General features: G+C 38.9%; 1 long non-coding RNA gene across 1 annotated transcript; it reads left to right on the top strand.

Moving 5' to 3' along the window:
* Positions 1–6,301: 6,301 nt before the first annotated feature.
* LOC116575215 lies at positions 6,302–9,538 on the top strand. Its single transcript, XR_004279653.1, has 3 exons — positions 6,302–6,394; positions 6,503–6,550; positions 9,420–9,538. It is a non-coding gene; the product is annotated as an uncharacterized LOC116575215 (long non-coding RNA).
* Positions 9,539–9,738: the final 200 nt, after the last annotated feature.

The following is a 9,738-nucleotide window of genomic DNA, read 5'->3' as shown; positions in this document are numbered from 1 at the left end:
CAGGAAAAAAAAAATAAAATTTTTTTTTGATTGTGGAGCAATGAGTGCCAATTTAAAATGAATTAACTGCAGCTTTTCCTTCACTGACTACATGAAAATACAAGCAGATTACAAGCTTTAAAATAAAGACATGCTTCTTGTTTAGGTATTTTCTTAATTTCCATTTACAGTCAGAATTCTATCTAAGTAAGATGGAAGCAGATTTTTCTTTTTTTTTCCCCTTCCTGACTTACCTTTGGACTTGGGAAACCTTGGCAATAACTGTTTGAACGCCAGAAGGTACATGAATATCATTCTGTATGTATCCAGTGCTCGAGATGTCCGATGTAAAAATCCAATAAGTCTTTCTCCTTAAAGAAAAGCTATTTACAGTGAGCTTTCCCCCTCAAGGGGACATATTTACTGGCTCTATGTCAATAATTCTGTGGAGGAAGCATGGAGATTATAATGGGAAAAAAGTGGCAAAAGATAGAATTAGTAGAATTGTGAGTTTGAGTTTTCTTACCAACGGTGAGGGTAAAACTGAACTTTATTCTGAGAATTGCCAATTGCAGAGTAAATGTCTTTCCATAGTTTAGTTTTTGTGAAGCATAATGGTATATATAGAATGGTATATATGAAGAAGCGGCATATAAAGTAGGAAGAATTTGCAAATATAATCATTATTATTTCCCTTATTGGAGTAGAAATGGTCCACAGAGGTAAAGAAAAGGGAAAACCAGATCTAAATAAGCTCATTAAGTTATATTCCAGCATTCAGTTAGATGTCGATGTGGGCAAACATACAGAGAGTCTGGAGATGGATTTTCCCACGCTTATGTAAGGTTGGCCATTTCTTGCAGGTAAAGATCTGATGATCCTATAGTTCTCAGAAACCTCAAGGCCATCTATTCCTTCCCGGTCATACCCTCTAGTCATCTCAGCAACATGCCCTCCAGGTCATCTTTAGGCACATTAGTGCCTAAGGACAGGACATTTACAATGGACAGAGAATGTTTCTTCTGGAACAGCCCTAGTGGAAGAAGGTTCATAGACAGTGTGAAGCACAGAGAGGAGGGCACCAAATATATCTGAGTGTTTCAAAACCATGTTCACGGGTCCCAGTGCCTCCAAGAGCAAGAATGTCCTCCCTTTCTCAAGTCTATTCTGCCATCATCATCACATGGCCACGTGGTCACAGGAGTGAGCCTTGCACTGGGCCTTCATAATTAATGGGGAAGTATTTACTCTGAAATAATATTTCCTTCATCTGTTCTCTCAGACCAACATTCTGACTTTTGTATCTTTCCCAAGTTCCATGATTCTTTGATCAGAGGCTCTATATCTCAAATAATACAAAGTTGACAAAGACAATGAAGGATTGCTTATCATTGCCAGGTGGTTGTTCAGGGTACAGGGAGTACCTGATGACGGAAGTGTGTGACACAGCTTAATCCAGGACTACCTGTGGCTACACAGACATAGATTCCTTGTAACGGTGAGTGGGGACATGGGGGCCACTCCCGAAACACTCTAACTTACCTTCTAAAATCTAAATCCCATTGCACGGCCTTACACCACACGGTACACTGGATTTAGACTCTGTAAAATTATATGAGTGTTTTACGGGTGGTATCATTTAGAACTGCATTTTCTATTCTTTACTTTTAAGGATCCATGTTTGCATAGTCCAGATTGCTCTTGTATGAAGCAATGATACAGGACTGTTTCATTAGATATTTCATTATATCTTAAACAAATTTACTACAAAGCTATAACAGAAACAGTCTCCCATCAGCATCAGAGTAGGTCATTGATAGATCATATAAATCATTGGAATAGAATTGAATTTTTGTAAACGAACACCTACATCTAAGGTCATCTATGGAAGAGAATGTGTGCAAACCTAATATCTGATAAAGGCCTGGCTGCCATTGACTTTCAAGTTTTCTTTCCCATGCATTTCTATGTATAAGAACTCAAGGACCTAAGACAGGGGAAGCCCAAATGTATTTACTCTGAATTCAGGCCTTTCTTCTACCTTTCCAAGGTGAAGAAAGATGGACAACCCAAGAGGAAATTTCCCTTTTCTTCTTTAGCACCATGACCAATTTTAGGCAGTTTCTCTTGGCTGTCTTTCTCCTTTTGGCCCTTTATGGCACAAAAGGAAAGGAAAAAAAAAAAAAAAAGGAAATATATGAGATCTCTATATATCACACACTTACCAGGGAAAACCAAGAACCCCTAGGAGAACCCAAGTTTTTAAGGACACATAAGCCATGGTACAAATTGTCCAAAATGTAACTCCAGAAAAGAAGCAAGAATACCTAGATATGTCACCATTTCCTTTTGTATTTATAATGCCTTTATTCTTCCACTAAAGGATTGTACTCCCAAGTGCTATGACTTTCTTATTTTGTCAGCCATTGCAGACCTTCTCCTAATCTTCTCTAGATTGGCATATCTTGGTATTTTTATATGCTTTGAACTAGAACTAGACAACATGTGTCATCCATGGCTGAACACCATCATAGAACATTGAGGATGTGGATCGCCCCCCAAAACCTAGATCATGTGTCCATTGCATTTTGTCAGATTCATATTCTCATGTATCACATATCACACAATGTGACCCCCTGGTCTTGCTCTGTGATTGCCTCATGCTCAACCTCTACTAACACTCCGCATACTAATGAGTTGCTACTCTTTGACAGGTGAATGGACAGTGACTCTCCTCCCCTCAACTGTCAGCAGTACAAGGAAAAGCCCAGCTCTTTGAGCTTGATACACTTAGTGTGAAGGACTTTGGACAAAATAGTCTACCCAGTGAAGGGAAGCATAAAGATTAAGTGAACAAATCTCATTCTGTTTATATAGAAACTCTTTGGGGACATTCATCTTCTCTTTTCTCTTGGGATCTGTAAGGCAGCCGGCACAGGCATAGGTGTGTCTTCCTGAAGCCCCTTATTACATGCTTAACTCTGAATGAGTAACATAACTTTTCTGAGACTCAGAAACATTCTTTGAATAATAGTGGCTAATAATAAGCTGTTCTGCAACTTAAAGCGAAAGATGGATATAATGCATAAACAGGTGGGAATCTCAGCAGAGAAGTAGAAATTATAAAAAAGGAATGAAATGGAAATTGCAAAAAAAAAATAATAAGCTGTTCTGTTCTTACTGGTTTATTTTGAGGATTAGATGAGAAAAATGAGCTTGGTGGGGTGTTTTAAGCCATAGAGTTACATAAATGTTAATAAGAGCATCACAATAACCATATACAGTATTCTGTCGTGTAAGAGGTGCTGAGAATCCACAGCACAAGTCTTCCCAATAGCGAGCAGTAGAAAGGACACGGATGGCTGACTTTGAATGAGGCCACTATGTGCCAAGTCATCCTGTACTTCCGTTATCCCCGGAGGGTAAGATCTGTGAAAACCAATGGGCCAGTTGGACTTCGTACCTACTGCATAGCCAATGCTTTACGCCTCATTGAGGACACTCCGGTGACCACCTCATGGAAGGTAGTCTGAAATATCAAAACAGTCATTATTGTTGTAATGAGCTTTCATGTTTAATAGCTCCAAGCTTGAAGGATAGCTGGCTTTTCAGAGAGCCATCTATACAACAGTATGGTTCGCCACTCCTGAGGTAACCCAAATGCCACAGACTCTGTCACTGCCATGGCCTCAGATTGAACAGAGCACAGTGTGTGTGGGTTTTTAATCAGAGTAGACAGGCTAACCAAACCACTGCCTAACAAATGGCTACTTCTTCTTGACACCAGGAGTCCTTCAGCAAGGGCATCTGGAAGTCACTGGGCTTAATAGTACCAAAAATGACAATAATAATACATAATCACAATAGCAATAGTCCTGAGAAAAACGGAACACATTCATGTGTCTCAGGCACTCAGTTAGCTTTTCTACATTGATTATTTTTAATCCTTAAAACAAAATTATGATTTCATTATGCTTAGGTTATAATTTAGGATAAACAAATGTCATCATTTATGGTTTACACAGCATATTCTTATAGTTTAAATCACCGTGTGTGTGTGTGTGTGTGAGAGAGAGAAAACCTGTGAGTGTAATGGAGTGATCTTCATGTTCTGCTACTGAGCAAATACGGGAATAACCCCAGAGCAGAGAGGTCAGAATGCTTGCAGTCAGTAGAGGTACAGGCAAAGTTGGAAACTTGCTTTCTTCTAGCTATAGCTGTCTTTTTTTTTTTTTTTAACTGTTCCATATTCTGTATTTTCAAAATTTCTTATCATTTTCCTTAAAGCACATTTTTCCCTTTTAAATGATACATTTGGTTGATAAATGTTAAATGATAACCTTCTTGAGTAGATGCTCCAAGAATGTTTTTCTCTTAGGATGAAGGCTGCCCCTCCATCCCAGGCCTGCTCTGCAGAATTATCTGCTCCCCCATGTTTTAGACTCCAATGCATTCAACCTTCTGCACTGGGCTCTCTTCATTGACTGCCAAGACCACCTAGAGATCCAGAGACCCCTTTTTCCCTTCTTAAACAAAAATTTTTAAAGTACCCAAGCCACGTTTTCGTTTTGTCTGTTTCCTCAAGGATTTTACTGCTTTTCAGTGCAGTCTAACAGAAGCTTAGAAACATAATAAACATAGAAAGGTGACCAGGGACCCAGATGTTAGTGGATTTTTTAACTGCTCCTCCTGGGCTGAAGTTCTCCTTTCTCAGATGATAACTACAAGCCCCATGGAACTCTGGCTCTGCTCTCTAGATCTGAGAAGTTTCTACCAACATCCCTTTTTCCACTTAACAGTGAAAGACATACTCTTCCTTCCATCCTTTAAGATATATTTTTACTATAATTAAGACTGAAATGATGATTCATCTCATGTCAGTTCAACTCAATGTGAATTTATTCATCAAACACTAATTTGTAGGGTAACCCATGAAGATGCATTACTAACTCACATCGTGCCCCTTCTCCCATGTCTTTCAATAAAACCGCAATGACAAAATGCCTTAATGATCACAACGGTGGGAGATGTGCAGGGAGCTACAGAAACAAAATTTACCTTCATTGCAAGTAGGCTGTCTTCATCACAGGGATCTGCAGAAGGTATGTATACCTCAGACATCTCTCCAACCAAGCAGGGATGTTCCACAACTCATTCACCAAACACATACTGAAAACAGATTTATTCTGAAGTGCTTATAAGGAGATTTGTGTTGGGGCACCTGGGGGGCTCAGTGGGTTAAGCCTCCGCCTTCAGCTCAGGTCATGATCCTAGGGTCCTGGGATTGAGCCCCACATCGGGCTCTCTGCTCATCAGGGAGCCTGCTTCTCCCCCTCCCTCTGCCTGTCTTTCTGTCTACTCATGATCTCTCTCTGTGTGTCAAATAAATAAATAAAATCTTAAAAAAAAAAAAAAAGGAGATTTGTGTTGAGAGACTAGAAGGGGCATCCAATGTAACAGCAACAACTTATGCTCCCCATTACACTTCTCAGAAACATGTGTACCTGAGCTCTAGTGACCTACAGGGGATAAAAAGACATCACAGGGATAGAGAAACTGGCTCTTGTATTGGGTGGACTCTCTCTGCTTGATCTCATCACAGAAATGCTTTACTAAACTGTCCCATAACCTATAATTGAGGTAATTAATCTTTTTCTCTTCTCAGCATACGATCCCATTTGCATGCTTTAACAGCATTTTAAATAATTGAAGATTTTTCATAATTATCAGGAGTTAATCACTACATTCTAGGCAAAACATCCTATACCAGACATCATTCAGAGTTGAGATGAGGTTGAATATATGGGAAAATAATGTCAGGAAAGATTCCTGCTCAGCAGATCAGTAGCTAAGGAATTGCCATGTTGATGAGCACCAGTCACACACTGATTTTCCCCCAAGGCCTGCTCTAATAATTACCACATATTGGGGTCAGAGAAGCTTAGTGCTAAAATATTTTAATATTTGCTCAGCATTAACCTTCTTCTCCCATTTATTGCCAGCAAAGGATTTAGTGTTATCATAAGTCAGAATAGCCTACAGGCCAGGTATCAGCATAAATACTTCCTAACAAATTCTTCAATTTCCTAGTTATTTGTTTCAGAATATATTTACAGACCGTCTCTCCACATTCCTTTTACTTTAGGGCTCTCCAGTAGAAACGTCTGTGCTCCTGCTTTACACATATTGGTTATCTGTGATCTTCTGAAATGAAATGCCTGTCTGAATTCTAGAAAGTCAAGGAGGTCATGGACTATCTAAAATAAATACAGCAGTGCCTCAAAAATACAACAGTGCCCGAAGAGAGATGAGGTCCCAAAGAAGATAGACATCGAAGGTCTCACCATTAATCTGCATCTTGAAGAAGGGGAATAGGCAGTAAGCCTTTGAAAGAGTCACAGTGTGCTTCTTGGAGGTGAACTTTCTATCCTGGTTTAACCTACGAAGTTAGCTTGCTATTTGAGAATTTTAGAATATTTTAATGCAATCTATCATTGTGATTGCCTCTCTCATGTTACCCCAGGTCCTGAGGATGAACAAAAATGCTGGAGAAAGACCCTTGGATCTAGTGGTAATGACAGTCCTTTGCATGACACTTGATTCTCTAAGTCACCTTACTAACAGTCTAGCATGGATCGCTCTTCCTTGATGCTCACAGCACAACATGCCCCAAGGCACCTCCTGTTTCCATATCAGACTGGATTTGGGGAGTTTGATCATGTTGGTTTTACACCGGTTGGGAGTGATTGATTAACACCAAACCCTGGATCTTCTAAACTCAGATTCTGGGTGCCTCAAACTTGATTGTGCCTTCAGCAATAATATATTACCTCATCTAAGAGATAGTGAATAATAGTAAATATTCTAAGATGTCTCATTACTTCTCGAAACAAGTCTGAACTTAGAGGTCCTGATTTTGGTCTCCCCCTAGCATTACGTACTTATCCTGTCATAGTAATTAGCTCATTCTCTTTATTGGCTTAATCGTTTGTCTTCCTTGAAAGAATGAAACATTGCTGTGGGCAGGGACGATGCCTATCATGTCACCAAAATATTCTATTTTCGGCAAACACTCAAGCGAAATTAAAAAAAAATATATATATATATATGCGTATAAAAAATATATATATACACATATATATACACACATATACACATATATACGTATATATATGTGTATATATATATATTTTTTATGTGTATATATGTATATATATATATATTTATATAATGATAATAAATGATAAAGAGAAAATAAAGTGGGGAAGAGAAAAGGAGAGTATTGAGGACAGTAGAGTAGAGATTTTACATCATATAGTTAAAGGCAGCCTTCCTGAGAATGTTAAACTTTGATCAGAGCCCAAAGCTGAGGAAGCAAGCCCTGAGGTATCTGAAGGAAGAAGAAGGTGCAGCTCTTGAAGCAGGAGTTGGGACTGTGTGTGCCAAGAGGAGCTAGGGCACTGAGGTGAAAGAAAGGAGGTCTCAGCCTGTTAAGAGGCAGAGGTGCTGGCCCCCTGGGGTAGCCTTTGGCAGGGGCTGGGGTCCTATTCCTGAGGGAAAGGAAACCATTAGAGTGTTTTTGAACAGAAGAAAAAACAACCTAATGTGAAACTTAATTTTATGGGTAACTTGACTGGGCCACATGATGCCCAGATATTTGGTTAAATATTATTCTGGGAGGTCTGTGAGGGTGTTTCTGGATGAGATTGGCGTTTGACTGGGTAGGCTGAGGAAAGCAGATTGCCCTCTGCAATATCGGTGGGCACCTTCCAATCTGTTCAGAAAGGGCTGAGTAGAACAGTAAGGGGATGAAAGCAGAATTTGCTTCCTGTCTGACTTCTGGAGCTGGGATATCTGTCTTCTCTGGTCCTCAGACTGGGCTTACACCATCCCGGCTGCTGGTTCTCAGGCCTTTGGACTCAAATTGGAACTATACTCCCAACATCTTCCTTGAGTTACAGATGGCAGATTTAGGGACTTCCCAGCCTTTATAATCCCATGGACCAATTACTCAAAATAAATCTCCAAAGAACCCTGCTAACACACCTAATAACTTAAAAGGATCTTTTTGGTTATTTCATTGAGATCAGATGAGAGCTAATTCCTCTTAAAACATGATCCTTCAGAGGAATGCCTTGAATATTATTGGGAAGGTCAGTTAATATTTTTTTTGAGTGAATGACTCTGATAAACTACTCAAACTTGTAAAATCTTACTGCTCCCTTTCATCATTACAAAGTACTTTCATTTGGGAAAAGACCACAAGACTTCAGGAATAAGTAATTGGAAACTAAAGGGAGGATGGGCTTTCCAAGCAATTTCTAAATATTGCCACATAATAACCACATTATATTTATATTTAGTTTTATAATGAAGATATTTTGAATAAAATTTTACATAGATTATTCCTAATTTTTTTTCTGTGTTTACTGTTATCTATATATTTTACTATGTTATAAAGGAATTATTCCAAGTCTTTGGATCTGAAAATAAGAATAAAAAGGTTTACTGCCTAGAAGTCTTGGGAGAATTAGTTGAGATGATGTGAGGGAAAGCCAGCACAAATTTAAACATTAGAAGTACCCGCTCACATTTTACTTTGAATTAGAAAGTACCTAATCACATTATAGTGTGTGTGTGTGTGTGTGTGTGTGTGTGTGTGTGTGTTTATTTAATTAGTTTGTCTTAAGCAGGATTGGAAATATATCCTGGTAAAGTTGCATCAAATTCTGTGCTCCAACAGGAAACCCCAGCTTCCTATATATTATTAAAATATTAGAGTTAAAATATCTTCAATCTTCTGCCACCTCCATCATTTGAAATGAATAAAAGAAACTCAAAGTAAATCCATAGCTTTAACAAGTCTCAAAATTTTCATGAAGTAGATGAATTATAAAATGTCAACTCTGTGAGATAAGGGGGAGGGAACCAATATAAAAAGGAGAAATATAACATTATTGGTTTTATTTTCCAAAGCACCATGGCCATTTTCATCCTGAACAACATATTTTTTTATTTACCTTTTTGAAACAAGGTGGATTTTTCTCTTTCCCTGAGTTGAAATATAAATAAAGACAGAAACAAATGAACAGTGTCAATATTTTATCTATGGAAATTTCAGGTATTTTATCAGGTTTTCTTATTCCTCTTTTGATTATCTAGCTATGAGGCATTTTATGACTTTTTTCTTTCTTTCTTTTTTTTTTCTTTTACTGTACACAGTCAATAATATCTTTCTGGATGTAGCTGAAATGCCACCTCTGTGAGTCACAAGACCACAGAATTACAAAGGTAGAGCGTATCTGCAAGGTTTAGTACCCATGCAATCATCCTTTCCCCAGGTTTTGTTGTTGTTTGGAGACAGATTTATATCTGCAATTATGACTGTGTTTGTTTTCTCAGACTTCCCATTACTCTTCGCTACCACTACCCTTTCATAGGTACCCTGGGGGCACCCTCGGAACACCTTGGAGCAGAAACAAAGATGCAGAGAAACAGAGATCCTGATTCTTGTGTGCTGATCAGATCATATTGGTCCCAATGGCTACAGACAGTTGGAGAGGAGGGCTAGGAAGAGAGAAAGGACTGGGAGAAGAAAGGAAAAATATGGAAAGAGTAGAACCTCTGGGGGGTAAAGGGAAGAGGTTGAAAGGAGGACACGGGCAGAGACTCAGCACAGAGCTCCTTTCCAGTGTGGACCCTCATGCCTCTAATACAAGCCTGGAATACAGGAGCCTGAGTCCTGGGAGCTCATCAGCC

The sequence above is a fragment of the Mustela erminea genome, chromosome 16 (assembly GCF_009829155.1).
Source record: "Mustela erminea isolate mMusErm1 chromosome 16, mMusErm1.Pri, whole genome shotgun sequence".
In the NCBI taxonomy this organism is placed as follows: Eukaryota; Metazoa; Chordata; class Mammalia; order Carnivora; family Mustelidae; genus Mustela; species Mustela erminea.
The sequence above is the reverse complement of the archived record's forward strand: the minus strand, read 5'-3'. Positions and strand labels throughout refer to the sequence as shown.